Source organism: Astatotilapia calliptera, chromosome 6 (genome assembly GCF_964374335.1).
Source record: "Astatotilapia calliptera chromosome 6, fAstCal68.1, whole genome shotgun sequence".
Taxonomy (NCBI): Eukaryota; Metazoa; Chordata; class Actinopteri; order Cichliformes; family Cichlidae; genus Astatotilapia; species Astatotilapia calliptera.
The window spans coordinates 12,810,641-12,826,944 of record NC_137427.1 but is presented as its reverse complement, the minus strand read 5'-3'; the positions used below and the strand labels follow the sequence as shown (position 1 = coordinate 12,826,944).

Here is a 16,304-nt window from a genome sequence, read left to right as displayed (position 1 = left end):
AGTGCATGGCCCAGAATTGGCTCCAAGGACAGTCTGGAACTTCAGGAATTTGTGGACTTTCTACGGAGCTGTGAAGCTGCGGAAAGCCAGATTAAAGGTCTAGAGGTTCTTAATGATTGCAATGAGAATCAAAAAATCCTCTCCAAGCTCCCCGATTGGTTGACATCAAGGTGGAATAGGAAAGTGTTGACGATAGAGGAGGAGACTGGCAGATTTCCAAGCTTTAGCCAGTTTGTGCAGTTTCTCATAAGGGAAGCCAGGATCGCATGCAATCCTGTGACTTCACTCCATGCCTTGAAACAGTGCGATGGAGAAAAGGTCAAGCCACAACGAAACCAGACTCCTGCAGCTAAAGTTCTAACAACAAACACTGATGAGAAGATTGCTGCCAGCAGTTGTCTGTTTTGTGAAAGACCAGGCCACAGTCTGTACAAATGTAGAAAATTTTTGGAACGACCAATATTGGAACGACACAGGTTTGTTCAAGATAATAAGCTATGCTTTGGTTGCTTAAAGCCTGGACATCACTCGAGAGACTGTAAGTACAGAAGCACTTGCAGTACATGCCAGAAAAGGCATCCAACTTGCTTACACGATGATCAAAGAGAACAAAAGACACGAAAGACTGAAGGAATAAGGCAGGAAGCTAGACACAGAGAACAAAGCAATGAACAGCTAGAAGAAAGAGAAGCTATAGCAATAAGTGAAGCAACATCCAACAGAGTTCAGCATGACAACACCAACATTCAGACATCTACAATCATTCCTGTGTGGGTTTCAATGATGAAAGAGCCTGACAGAGAAACACTTGTGTATGCTCTCCTTGATACGCAAAGTGACACAACTTTCATTCTTGAGGAGGCAGCAGATTCTCTAAATGCAAAGGGGGAACAGGTCAAGCTAAAGTTATCTACTATGGCCTCTACAAACAAAGTTGTAGCTTGCCAAAGGATCTCTGGGTTGCAAGTTAGAGGATTCAACTCAGAGAAGAAAATAACTCTTCCTACAACCTACACAAGAAAGTTCATTCCGGCGAACAGAGACCACATACCCACACCAGAGACAGCAATGGCATGGCCCCATCTTGAGCAGATTGCAGATAGGATTGCTCCTCGTCAAGGGTGTGATGTTGGTCTACTAATTGGCTACAACTGTTCTCAGGCACTTCTTCCTAGAGAGGTGGTGTGCGGTGAAGAAAATCAACCATTTGCACAGAGAACAGACTTGGGATGGAGCATTATTGGACATGGCAGCCCATACGTAGACTGTGGAGACACTATTGGAGTGAGTCATCAAGTCATCACAAGGCAAGTGACACCGGAACTTCAGCTTCCATCAAGTCCCAAACAGGAAGTTCACTATGTATGCAGAACACAGATCAAGGAAGTCATCTCATCTGACATAATTAAAGCGCTTGAATGTGACTTTAATGAGAGAGTTGCTGAGGACAATCACTTCTCTCAAGATGACCTCCAGTTTTTGTCGAAATTGAAACAAGGAATCAAACACAAAGAAGATGGTCATATTGAGATGCCTCTTCCATTTAAACGAGAAAGGCCGAGCTTGCCAGACAATATGGTGTGTGCTATCCATCGCCTTAAGCACCTAGAAAGGAAATTAAGGGGAAACAGCAGATATTACCAGGACTACAAAACCTTCATGGAAGAGACCATAGCGCGTGGAGATGCTGAGAAGATCCCCAAGGCTGATCTCCACAAACACCCAGTGTGGTACATCCCACACCATGGTGTTTATCACCCGCAAAAGCCTGGGAAAATCCGCATTGTTTTTGACTGTTCAGCCCGGTTTCAGGGGACATCTTTAAATGATCATCTATTGACTGGGCCAGAGCTGACAAATTCCCTTGTTGGTGTCTTGTGTCGGTTTCGCAAGGAAAAGGTTGCAATCATGTGTGACATAGAACGTATGTTCCACCAATTTCACGTGAGGGCAGAAGACCAAGATTACCTCCGCTTTCTCTGGTGGGAGAATGGAGATTTAGAAGCACAGCCAGCAGTCTATCGCATGAGAGTTCATTTGTTTGGAGCTGCTTCGTCTCCAGGCTGTGCTAATTATGGCCTCAAACATCTTGCTGCAATGGCAAGGGGGAATTTCAGCGAAGCATCCGTCCGCTTCATAGAAAGAAACTTTTATGTTGATGACGGTTTGACTAGTGTATCCACCGAAGCAAAGGGAATCCAGCTAGTGAATGAAGCAAGGGAGCTTTGCAACACTGGCAACTTAAGGTTGCATAAGTTCATTTCCAACAGTAAGCAGGTGTTGTCATCAATCCCAAAGGAAGAGTGTGCTGGAGGAGCCAACAACTTGGATATGGCTCTTCATGAACCACACATGGAGAGAGCCCTTGGTGTACAATGGTGTGTCACATCAGATGATTTCCAGTTTAGAGTGGTGGTGAAAGAAAAACCCATGAGCAGAAGAGGGGTATTGTCCACCGTGGCCTCGGTGTTTGATCCGCTTGGCTTTGTCGCACCTTTCATCCTTTTAGGAAAGAAAATCCTCCAGCAAATGTGTCTCGAGAGAGTTAGTTGGGATGATCCTCTTCCAGACCATCTGCTGCCCCAGTGGGAATCCTGGTTGAGAGGACTGCAAGATCTAGCAACCATAAAGGTACAACGATGCTACCTACCAGGAAGCTTTGGCAAAGTTGTGAAATACGAGCTGCATCATTTTTCAGATGCCAGTGCCTCAGGTTATGGAGAGTGCTCATACCTGAGAGTAATAAGCGCATCGGGAGAAGTGCACTGTTCCCTCGTGATGGGGAAAGCAAGGGTAGCTCCTTCAAAGGTAACAACTATACCAAGACTTGAGCTCTCTGCAGCAGTGGTGGCAGTGCGCACAAGTGACATGCTCCAGAGAGAGCTTGAAATGGAAGGCCTGCAGGAATACTTTTGGACTGATTCAAGGGTTGTCCTTGGCTACATCAACAATGATGCAAGGAGATTTCATGTTTTTGTAGCAAACCGTGTCCAACGTATCAAGCAGAGCACACATCCTGACCAATGGAACTACATTGCTTCAGAAGACAACCCCGCTGACCACTCTTCTAGGGGACAGACAGCAGAACAGCTCAAGGCATCTAACTGGTTTAGAGGTCCAAATTTTCTGTGGCAGCTAAACCTCCCAAGTAGTGTGTTCACAGTGGGAGAAATATCAGAAGATGACCCAGAGTTACGAAAGACTCATGTCCACAAAATTCACTCAAGGGAAGAGAGGTCACTGCTAGATCGTCTTGAAAGGTTTTCAGATTGGGCAAGAGCAGTACAAGCTGTAGCCATACTGAAACGCAGAGCAAGGGCAGCTAAAGGCCACAAACCAAGGTTTAGTGAACCCACCACTTTGCAGGAGCGTAAGGAGGCAGAAGTTTTTCTCATCAAACTGGTTCAAGCAACACACCTTGCTGAAACCATGAAGAGTCTCAAGCTTAATGGGCAAATCAAGGCAATTGACAAGGCAAATAAATTGCACAAATTAAACCCATTCCTTGATGAGCAGGGTGTACTCAGGGTTGGAGGGCGCTTAACAATGTCCAGTCTTCACCCCCATGTGAAACACCCAGCTATCCTTCCTAAAGGAAGCCATTTGGCAACACTGCTCATCAAGCATCATCATGAAAAGGTGCAGCACCAAGGTCGAGGTATGACTGTTAACGAGCTGCGAGCCAATGGTGTTTGGATTCTTGGATGCAGTAAGGCAGTCTCCTCTCATATTTACAGCTGCACAAAATGCAGGAAGTTTAGACGGAACACTGAAGGACAAAGGATGGCGAACCTCCCACAAGAACGCACGGAGTTGTCTCCACCCTTCACATATTGTGGGATGGACTGCTTCGGGCCTATCTATGTCAAGGATGGCAGAAAGGAGCTTAAGCGTTATGGGCTTTTACTCACATGCATGTGCTCAAGAGCCATACATATTGAGATGCTTGAGGACTTAACAACTGATGCATTCATCAATGCCTTGCGTTCGTTTATTGCATTGCGTGGAAGTGTCAGGCAAATTCGATGTGATCAAGGCAGCAATTTCATTGGTGCAAGGCACGAGTTCGCTGAAGCCATGAAGGAGATGGATGGAGAGAACCTCAAGAAAATTGGATGTGAGTTTGTTATGAACACACCATCTGCAAGTCATAAAGGTGGGGTTTGGGAACGCCAAATACGCACCGTGCGTAATGTTCTGGCATCCGTTCTCGACCAAGCAGTTAAAAGGCTCGACAGCAGTTCGTTAAGAACCTTCCTCTACGAAGTTATGGCAATTGTGAATAGCAGGCCATTAACATCAGAGCATTTGCACAATCCATCTGGTCCAGAACCCTTGACACCTAACCACATTCTGACAATGAAGTCAAGCATTATTCCCCCACCTCCTGGAAAGTTTATCAAGGAAGATGTGTACCTGCAAAAACGATGGCGCAGAGTACAGTTCTTAGCCAACAGCTTCTGGGAACGGTGGAAAAGGGAATATCTGTTGAATCTTCAGAGCAGACAAAAATGGAACAGAGCAAGACGAAATGCGAAAGTCAATGATATTGTGCTTCTCAAGGATGATTCTGCTCCACGTAGTCAATGGAAGATGGGAAGGATCATAGATGTCTATCTGGGACAGGATGGAAAGGTGAGAAGTGTGAGGTTGTTGATCAGTGACTCAACTCTAGATGCTAGAGGAAGGCGCACCACAAAACCAACCTATCTGGAGAGACCTATTCAAAAGACTGTAACTCTACTGGAGGCTAATTGAAGAGCCACTTTGCCAATCCACAAGTTCAATTAATGTTAAATGTGATTTCTTGTTATATCCATACATGTTACGTTTTATGGGAAAATCACAGGTGATTTGGTGGGAGTGTAACTAACAGTGAAGTGTTCCAATGTTTTTCTTGTGTTTATATTTGTAAGTTTCCTTTAATTGTGGAACTTTGTTTTGTAATTGGTGGTAGCGGAAGTAACGTGCAGCACGGACTGAGTTTGTGGTGACACTAGAGCAGAGAAGCATGGCGCTCTGTGAGTTCAGCTGCATCGTCCTACTGCTTTAAACTGGACTTAAGTTTTAAAGAACACATAAGTTAAGTTAAGTTAAATTAAACCCAATTGTGGACTCACCGTTGAGAGGAGTAGCGGCTCGCGCGAAGAACGGACTTTCTCCCGTTTGGCTACAGCAGGCAATGAGGTGTGTTCAGGGTGCCTCTGTTAATTTCAGTTTCAATGAAAGTGCCATAAAAGGGCATTTATGTGTCTATACCTTTATTGTTTGGATTTACTGTGATAAGAGTTATTGTAAACATGTTGCTTATTGCAATTGTTTTCTTTGGGTAGTTCTCACGATGATGATGATGATGACGACGCTGAGTGATCTTGTCGCCGAACATTGAATAAATCATCTGTAAACAAGAACTTGTCCGCGTGGTGGCTAACGGGAGCTACATTACCTGCCTCCTGTCTTGTTAGCCCAATCCCTCCCAGCTGTGTCTCCCTCCTGTTTTCCATTCCCTGATTACTCCCCTGTGTTTCCTTTGTTCTCTGTCGCGTCTTTAACGTCTGCTCACCCTCATTCTCTCTGTGTGTTCCGTTTGCCTACCTGTTAGTTTATTTGTTTTCCCAGTTCAGTTAGTTTTCTGTAGTATTTTACTGTAATAAACCAAGTTTCTTAAGGTCACCTCTGCCTCCGCGAGTCCTGCGTTTGGGTCCAATCCTGCCTGCCTGCGTTGGATGAGCTGCACGAAGCCCGCGAGGTTCTTCAAGCTCGGGAGCTAGCAGCCTTTGCTCGCTCCCAGTACTCCATGCTGAAGTCGCAGCAGCCACAGCAGCAGCGAAAGGAGCTCGCTGTGAAGCTGCATGAGCTTCCTGCGACACAGCAGCGGCAGAACACGGAGCTTTCTTCAACGGACTTTGTTTACCCTGAGCCAGTTTCTCCTCTAGCTGACAACCCCATATCTGACTTTTCAGGCTGTGGCAAAACTGAACTTAGAGGTTTTAAGACCGTCTCAGCTGACATGACACTGATAGTTCAGATGCTGTTTATTCCCATTCTTTGGACGTTAAAGAGTCTTCTGCTTGTGCTCTTTCGGAGCCTGGGAATATAAAAACTATCATTCCAGAAACTTTTTTTTTGCCGGGGAAGTCAAAAACTGTTTTTCCTGAGGCTGCGTTGGAGTTAAGAGACGGTGTGTATTCTGCTCCTCCTGAGCCGGGGAATATTACTATTACACAACCGTCACTCTGATCATCAGCTCAGGTTCAGGCTCAGCTGTCTTTACCTCAGTTAGCTGCCCAGCAGCCGCCAGCTCAGTTTTCCACTCCGCCACCTGCTTTACAGCCATCATTACTGCTTTCAGCAAAGCCGTTAGCCCACTTAGCCGCCCGACCTGTAGCTCAGTCTGCAGTGTACCTGCTACCCCTTAGCTCAATCATCTGCTCCTCCACCAGTTTCATTCTCACCTCAACCAGCACTTTAGCCTTCAGCAGCCCAGTCTCCTGCTGAGCCACGCTCTTCACCCATTCATGCTAGAGATGGACGGATCCGATATTACGTATCGGTATCGGTCCGATACTGACCTAAATTACTGGATCGGATATCGGAGAAAAATAAAAAATGTAATCCGATCCATTAAATATCACGAAAGCACCTCACAAAACTTGCAACACGCCGTAACTCACCTCAGAACGTTAGCACGTCGTGATAGAGCGGCTGTGGCATGCGGGACCTGTCGGTGGTCTGGATAGCATTTGGAGCTTCGCTAGCAACCCGGCATTTCATCTCCAACAAAGTTATCCCCGAGAGAAGTAAAGCAAGTGTGTAAGTCCATCTCTGAATGTTTGTAAAGCATTCCTGCGTTAAGCTTAACGAGCGACTGCCTCTCGCTCTCCGGCTGCTACTTCAATTATGATCAGCTGATCGGCTTTTCTGTTGCGAGTCCCTGTCTCTAGTTTGCTTTTGGCCCACTTTGCACCAGAAAGAGGAAACCAGCGGCTGAACAACAGCAGCACGTTTAAGCTTGATCAGCTGTTGTTAGAATTTATTTAATATTACTTTCTACTCCAGGATCTTTTTCTACGTAGCTGACGCTGGTAACTGTGCAGGGGCGGATCTAGCAAAGTTTAGCCAGGGGGGCCGATAGGGCATGAACAGGGAAAAGGGGGCAGAAGACATACTTTTCTTTCTTATTCTCATTTAAAATGTCTAGCTTTTAATAAATAATTATCTGATAGCCAAAGTTTTAATTTGATGCAAAATGAATAGAAGTCCATTACTGTATATAGTAACTATTAAGTCTAAAAAAAAAAAAAAAAAAATTATATATATATATATATATATATATATATATATATATATATATCTCCTAGTAAGCTATAGTACTTTTTCCTTTGGGAAGGTACCATCTGTGCAGTCTGCAATTTTGTTGAAGAAAGATGTTGAATCTATTTAATATTTCTTGAAAAATAATTGATTTCTGTGCATTTTTTTTTCACACTGCATCAAATTAAGGTTGATTACGTCGATTAAGCATCATGAGGTGGAGCGTGAGGGGTGGTTCCCTATTTTTTTATTTATTTATTTTTGTTGTTGCTGGGAGTTGGAACCCTATTAGTTAGGTTGCTTAATATTTATGCTAAGTACTCTTTAAAATACCAGAATAGGGAGGATGGTGTAGGTTTAAGTTTATTAGATTGATCAGTATTGCTGAACTATGAAATTTTTTTTTTTTTGCATACAGGTTTAATAACAGAATAGCTTTAGTGTAGTTGTTGTTTTAAACTTGAGTATGAACTTATACAAAATGCAGCAAGATATTTAAAAAACAGTTTTGTTGATTAAAAAACACTATATCGGATTCATATCGGTATCGGCAGATATCCAAATTTATGATATCGGTATCGGTATCGGACATAAAAAAGTGGTATCGTGCCATCTCTAATTCATGCTAAACAAAGAGATGCACTCATTAAGACGGTCGTTCCCTCGAAATCTGGCTTCTCTAGAGACTATAACTCTCCCCAGGGCCTCCCCAGAGGCTGAGCTTCAACCCTCAGCTGACTCTGGACCCCTGGAGACCAAGAAGCTAGCACAACCCGTGTTACCTGAGAACTCAAAACCCTCTCAGCAATCATTCTCTGCTGAGAGCCCGGGAGAGTTAACTCAGCCACCTCCGCCCTCTGTTGGGAGTTTCTGCGAACTCTTTCAGCCAGCAGAGGACTGCACCCTGCTGTCGGTGCCTGAATCAAACCTATGTGCTGCTCGGCTCCAGTCCAGCGTCAACCTTGCCAGAGGTCCCGGCACCTGCTGGTTCAGTTTTGTGCCTGCCAGAGGCATTCGCACCTTCTTGTTCTGTTTTGTCCCCGCCAGAGGCCTCTGTATCAGTTGGTTCCGTTCTGTGTCTGCCAGGGGTCTCCAAACCTGCTGGTTCTGCTCTGTGTGTGCCAAAGGCCCCTGTGCCTGCTGGTTCTGTGACTGTTTTTGCTGAGGGGTCCGAAGAGCCCGTCCCACCATCACCGTTGCCTGCAGTGCCACCACCTGCGGCTCCCATGCGTTGCCTGCAGCGCCACCACCTGTGGCTCCCACGCCGTCGTCTGCCGCTTCATCCTTGCCTGCAGCAGCAGCTTCAGTGTCAGCGTCCTCATCCACGCATGCAGTGTCAGCATCAGAATCGCTTGGTCCCGCCCCTTTTCCCACAACTCTGCCCAGTTCTCTGATGACTCTGCAATAGTTGGCCTCATCACTGATGGGGACGACAAGAAGTACAGAGGACTGACCCAAGACTTTGTGTACTGGTGCCAGCTGAACTACCTCCAGATCAACACTAGTAAAACCAAAAAGCTGGTGGTAGACTTCCGCAGGCACAAACATCCTCCACTGCAACCACTGAACATCCAAGGTATGGACATCGAGGCTGTGGACAGCTACAGGTACCTTGGTGTTCATCTGAACAACAAACTGGACTGGACTCATAATTCAGTCCAGTTTGACACTACAGGAAGGGTCAGAGCAGGCTGTACCTGCTGTGGAGACTCAGGTCTTTTGAAGTGAGGGCCCACTCCTGAAGACCTTCTATGACTCTGTGGTGGCCTCAGCCATCTTTTATGGTGTGGTCTGCTGGGGTGGCTCAGTCTCGTCCTATCCCCGGCAGAGAGCTGGGGATAGGACGAGACTGAAGGCTGATCTGCAGAGCCAGCTCTGTTCTAGGATACCCTCTGGACCCAGTGGAGGTGGTGAGTGACAGGAGAATGGTGGCTAAGCTGTCATTCCTGTTGGACAACATCTCCCACCCCATGCAGGAAACTCTAACAGCACTGAGCAGCTCCTTCAGTGGCTGCGGCACCCACGGTGTGGGACGGAGAGATTTCGCAGGTCTTTCCTCCCCACTGCTGTCAGACTCCACAACAAAGACTTCAACTGATCAAACCCACACAAACCCACACATGTGCAATAAGACCAAGTGCAATACTCTTTTCTTACAAAGTTGTATTTTTACTAAGTTGTATATAGAATTTGTATTCTATTTTTAGCCTATTGTATATTTTATTCTATTTTATTGTACTGTATAGAGCAGGGCGATATGGCCAAAAATATTTATCACGATATATATTTGAAAATTTGCGATAACGATATAACTGACGATATAATTGATGCGAGACAAAATACAACTCCACAACATTACTAGCGCAAAAAGACAACCTTCCATTTATTTTCACGTAAACAAGAAGCTGGTTTTTATGTACATTAAAGCTTTATAAAAATGTAACAGTGCAAATGCAAATTCCTTGCTGAAAGTTTAACCCAAAGGCATTTCCAGTAGAAATGGGCTGACATATCCTGAGCATAACCATGTATAATATCCACTGAAGTTAAAAAGAGGTGCTTTGCAACATTAAACTGCAGTGTGCAGTACGCATTTTTCGGACCATAAGGTACACGGGATTATAAGGCACATTAAGCGAAACAAAGCAGTCAGATAAATCAAACTTTATTAAACTCATTCTTCTTGCTTCCTCCACTTCTGTACCATTGATTCATTAATGTTGAATTCTCTGGCAGCTGCTCTATTCCCATGTTGTTGCAGTATATTAATGACTAACCTCGTATTGTGGATGGATTATCTCAGTTGTTCTCCTGACTGAAGTTTGGTCCGTTTACAGCATCCTGCCATGTGATTGCATTTGTCTCTAACCATGAGGAACCTTCACGTTAACTTTTATAAGTGGAAAAGTGTTAGTGTTTGTCCTCCAGCTTCACTGTTTATGTTATGCTAACATAGCTGTGTCGCTAGCGATCACGTAGCACATCATTATATACCAGCTAGCCCAACTTCAGTAACCCTACAAACGTCACTGCTGTTTAGTTTCCTGTCTTCATTTATGTTGAAAGTGATAGCAGAGCTGTACGTTTGAATTTTTTCAGAAATCTCTCAGTCAGAACATGCAATATCATGCTTAGGTAACTAGCGAAACTAGCGAGCTAACTTCCGCTAGCTTCCTGCTAACTTCTAACTCCGTTAAATGTAATAACTTTTGTTTTCATGGATGCCTGGAAGTTAAACTTTATAGTTACACCTGGTAAAGCAGCAATGCTGATCGTTTTATTAAAGATCAAAGAATTTAGACAGTTTTCAACGCTCAGTGATGCTGCAGTGTTCGTTTGACCTGAAGTCAAATATACGGAGTTTGGGACCCAGATTACTCCCAGATTTAAGAGCATCTTAGTCCGACAAATACGACAATAACAACGGCCGCTTGCATGTTCTGCAAAAAAATGTGCTTTGTTGTGTATCTGACGGACAAACACCAAACCAGTTCCACATCACGGAAGTTGCACCATGCCTTTGTGACTTGTATGTGCATTTTCGTTTTCATGTTCAGACTGCTTGTAGGGGAGAGCTGCCTTTTGTTTTGACACCCTGTTTAATCCTGTTTGTGTTGTTAGGTATGGTTATAGGTTGTATATTTTGTTTTCTTTGGAGTTAGGTACGTTTATTTTATTTTCACATCAGGGATGTTTTGTTTATGTTGGCCTTGGCTCTCCCTGAAGTTATACCTCAGTCGGAACCCAAATTTCATCACTAGCATTAAATTAAACCTTTTTAAAAATATAATCTTGGCTCCTCCTTCACTATCCACCTTCATGTTCGTCCCTCCAAACCCCCTAAACTAGCCAGGGGACATAACACAAGTATTTTGTCTTCATATCTAAATACTGTTAAAGAATAAATATATATTCTTAGTACTTATTTTCTGATCATATTGTTTTATGTATTTTAATAATAAAGGCCTGTTTAAAGCAAGGCCAGCTTTGACTCACAAACCAAGTGCTCAGCCAGACTGAAAAACAGGAAGTCTTGTGCAGAGCTGCAGAGGCATATTAATAAGAACAGGAACATGCAGACAGAAAAAAAGTGGAACTAAGCCCCCCCCCCCCCCCCCCCCCACCCACCCACACACACACACACACACACACACACCCACACCAAGTTAGGCCAGAAGAAGTTGTTTTGTTTGAAACTGTGTGACATATGACCAGTGTTGGGTGTAATGCGTTACTAAGTAACGCGTTACTGTAATTAAATTACTTTTCCACTGAAAAAGTAGAGTAACTAATTACTGTTCATTTTTAGGTATTTTAATTACAGTTACTTACAATGTACTTGCGTTACACTGTAAAATAATTAAACTCGCTGAATATCATTATTTAATTTCAATAATTTATCTTCTAAACGTAGAAGTAAACTCTGCTGCTTTAACATCATCCACGTCATTTCGTGCCAGTTTGCTGCATAGTCGTATTCTAAAGCGGAAGATGTCAGACTCGGCTGAAGCTAGTGGCTGTTTTATGAAATGGACATCTCTTCCCTTTTCTAAAACAAGCAGACAATAACATTACAGTAATATGTAAGCTATGTCCTGGGGAGAAAAGACTATCGGCTGCTGTTAATAGCACGAGTAATCTACTGAAGCGTCTGACACGAAAGCATAGACGAACACTTCTGAGTGATCCTTGTTCATCATCCATGGGTAACACCGCAGCAACTCCTGCTAAGCAGGCAAAACTTGATTTTACTTCAGCAGCACAGAAAGCATCTGTAGGTGAGCTTAAAAAATGATTGCAGGCTACATTGTGGAAGACATGCTACCGCTGCGTACTGTAGAGTCTCCGTCTTTTAAAAAAAAAATTTATTATTTAAAGAGTTTAATTTTAATTAAAAAAGTTTGTCCACTACAGGTTTATAGGGAATTTAAGAAGTGCATCCATCCATCCATTCGCTTCCGCTTATCCTTTTCAGGGTCGCGGGGGGCGCTGGAGCCTATCCCAGCTGTCATAGGGCGAAAGGCGGGGTACACCCTGGACAGGTCGCCAGTCTGTCGCAGGGCCAACACACAGGGACAGACAACCATTCACACTCACATTCATACCTAGTGACAATTTGGATTAATCAATTAACCTATCCTCACAAGCTGCATGTCTTTGGACGGTGGGAGGAAGCCGGAGTACCCGGAGAGAACCCGGGGAGAACATGCAAACTCCACACAGAAAGACCCCAGCCTGATGGTGGAATTGAACTCAGGACCGTCTTGCTGTGCGGCAACAGTGCTAACCACTGTGCCACCGTGCTGCCAATTTAAGGAGTATTTAGTTAAATTACTTATTTAGCAATTAACTTACTTTTCTGACACAGTAATTAGATAAATATTTTAAATACAATATTGACTAAGTAATTCGTAATTAATTACTTTTTTAAAGTAACTTACCCAACACTGCATATGACTAAGTATATATACACATTTTGGCTTCTAAGGCCAGAGATCTGTAAATGGCTTTTGGCTGTGCACGTCTCTCTTCCGGAAGATGACTGAATAAAATAATTATAAATACTTTGACTAACTGAGTCGTCTTCTCTCTGTCCAGTAAAAGAATAAAAGAACAGATTTAATAATACTAAGAGAAAAATCATTTGTATCTACTCATCAGGATAGGGATTTCTGTTGGCATACGGCACTGTATTTACATTTATACTGTTAACTGGTAATTATGAGATAATTAATTTGAGGTCATTTTTAGAGAAAGATGTACGCCATTGCTTTTGGAAAGGTATTCTGTGTGATATGTGTAATAATAACTTTTGTTGAGTAATGACCCTAACACTGAGCACAAAAAAGAACGGTAATACTTCCAACATTCACAAACGTGTGAAAGAAGTTCATTTGCAAGAATATCTTTCTTGCTATATCTTTGATAAGCTGCTTAGAGAGGGTGGTGACTCAAAGCAAAACCAGTAAGAATGAGAATTGATAAGTGATATTGATAATGAAATGAGAATTACTAAATTCTTATTAATTTCCATTTCTACTCCTGATGACACCCAATTTGTGCTCCACTGGATGAGTCAAACCATCGATGCCGTCAGTATATTTTGTCTTAGACTCCCTTGTGTGAAGCTGGAGGATGCTAACATTTTTCCACTCGATAAACGTTAACGTGGGGTTCCTGATGGTTAGGGACAAATGCAATCGCACGACAGGACGCTGTAAACGGACGAAACTTCAGTCAGGAGAACAACTGAGATAATCCATCTACATTACCAGGTTAGTCATTAATTCACTGCTGCATGCTGGGCTGTAGTTACGTCGTAAGGTTTTAAAAACTGAACTGTAAAAAGAATAGAGGTAATAAAAACTGACAGAGGCCAACAGTGATTGCTTACTGGTTTTAGGGCTTGTTGAGATTAAATAGGAAAAGATACAAAGCATTAAAACATTTTAAAAACACAAAGACCTTAATAAACGCAGGGTAGTTTGGGCCCAGAAGCACGGTTCATCGCGTGATCACTTAAAGAATGGATATGCAGCCTAACTAGACTAACAAGTTTGCTTCAGGACAGAAAATTCTGATCAAGACATTGAAATATCAAACTGACACTGGCAAACAGAAACAAGCTTTAATAGATTATGTGTGGTATGATCACCTCCAATCACTCATCACAACATACTCAGCACTGGTTTCAGAGAACAAAATAGAACAAACTTTTTTCTTTAAAAAGACTAAAACATTTTAGAGGATAAAAAGTATAGTTTGCAAACTACACTTAGGCTTTAAATGTTTTCTTTCTCTGACAGTGGCTCAAATGATTGTGACAAGAAGCCAAGGCATGACAGTTTAATGACATAGTTAGTAAAATGTCATAGGTTAGAAATACAAAAAGTATTTGTTGTCACCACCCAATGTGATTCTTGTCATTCTTGTCACACAAAGAAAATGTTTTTTTCTTCTTTCCAGTACTTTTCAAGGTGACTAGCCAGACAGTCTGTTCTATATTGTTATTATTATTTCTATTATTATTACATTTTATGTGTACAATTTCAAATCACAACAACAACTGAAGAAGAAGCTCTCAATTCATCATGGGAAGCCCCCAAAAGCCTACACCTATTGCATTGTCACTAAGGGAGAATTCTGGGTCAATTGCTCCAGTCCCAACTATAGGCTTTGTCAAAAGGAAAGTTTTAACCCTAATCTTAATAGTAGAGAGGGTATCTCTCTTCCAAATTGGGAGCTGGTTCCACAGAAGAGGGGCCTGTAAGCTGAAGGCTTTCCCTCCCATTTCACTTTAAAACACTTTAGGAACCACAAGTAAGCCTGCAGTCTGTAAGTGAAATGCTCTCACAGTGATACTGGAGGCCAAGATAATGTCATCCAGAGTAAGAATAGAGGCCTGGTAGAAATTATTTGATTCAGGTGTGGTGACCCAGGGTGAGATCTAAACCCTGCAGGACCATGGCTCTCGAGTAGTGATGTGTCGGTCGTGAACGAAATGGCTCTTAGAGCCGGATCTTTGACGTTAACGATGCGAGCCTTATCGCGAGCCGTTGGGTTTTCTTTTCTTTTCTCTCACCCTCTCTCTCGCACTTTTTTTCCTCTTCACTCTGCACACGAGCCTTGTGCTTTGCCCTGGGATGACGGGGGACGGGCGGTAGTTACACTCGCAGTAGCACAGGAACGGAGCGGGAGAGAGAGAGAGAAAGAAAGCCAGGGACAACAACGTCACATTAGAAAGGTATAGTAATCATCCACAACTATTTTCAGTTGCGGATGATAAAGGATTCAGAAAGTTTATTGATGCAGGCCCATATGACAGAGAATGTGCATCTTCTTTTTGTTTTCATATTTCAATTTATATTTAATTGTGTTGTGGTTTGCAGTGTTTTGTGTTCTTTCACTTTAAATTTGTTTATAAGGAAAAAGCTGAAAATTTCTTTTTAGTGAGCCGAGCCGAAAGAGGCGGTTCTCTAAAAAGAGTCGGAAATCCCATCACTACTCTCGAGGACTAATATTCCCTACCCCTGATTTAGATTGACATTTGTAAAATGCAAATCAAGAGTTCCAGTGAATCGCAGCCAAATACAAATTCAGTGCTCTCTATATATGTTGTTGTGGAAAAGCAAGAGAACAGGTTTCTATTGGGCATGAGGCTGCTTGTTAGTCAATTGCCAGTAATTACCTCTAAGCCAAGAAAATGAGGAACTACACTACAAAAGTACTTTGCCAGCTACACATTACACCTATAATAGCTGCTTGACTCTGGAAACCCATGCCATGAATGTCCTGGCACATAGCTTTTGTGTTGATGTTACTGTCAGAGTTTTGGAACTTTGCAGTTATCGAATCAGCAGATTGTTGGCAACACAATGCGCTTCAGTTCCTAGCTGAGATTCTGTCGTTACCAAGTGTTTCTCCTTTGCAAGAATCACAAAGAGACCTACAATTTGTGTCTTGTTAAACCTGTAAATAACTCCAGTAGGTATTTTCTTTTTGTGATGCTTCTTCACCCTACTCTGGAATTCAAGTCAAGAGTCAAACCCAAAACCACAGAGCACACTATCTGTAAATATTTGTAATTAAGTATAAACCTAGCATACTTTAAAATGTTATAAAAAATACTGAAATTAAAAGTAGCAAAATTAGAAAGTAGTAGTGATAATTTTCAAAGTACTTCAAGAAACTAGAAAATTGTATGTCAGTGATATATAATAATATCTGGGATTAACATATATTTTATACTTCTTTTATGTGTGATTTTATGTAGAAGTTACACAAAAACCTAGACAGGTCTCCACTGTTAGTATTTATACATGTGTTGGCTGCACATTTGGTGATGTGCCTTTACAGTTCAAGCAACTTGCACATCAGTTGATGTAAAGATGAAAAGAATTAGAAAGAAAGTAGAGTATCCATCTTTAAAAAAAAAAACACTACTGCAAAAAGAAAATCAGCTCTGCAAACCTAAGTTGATCATTTTGATC

General features: G+C 42.6%; 2 long non-coding RNA genes across 2 annotated transcripts in view; one reads left to right on the top strand and one right to left on the bottom strand.

The window, feature by feature from the left end:
* LOC145429209 (uncharacterized) overlaps nucleotides 1–16,304 on the bottom strand; it is a 45,947-nt gene that overhangs the window by 29,210 nt on the left and 433 nt on the right. The gene's annotated exons all lie outside the window — the stretch shown is intronic.
* Nucleotides 4,977–5,408, top strand: LOC145429394 (uncharacterized). Its single transcript, XR_013909628.1, has 2 exons — nucleotides 4,977–5,187; nucleotides 5,334–5,408. It is a non-coding gene; the product is annotated as an uncharacterized LOC145429394 (long non-coding RNA).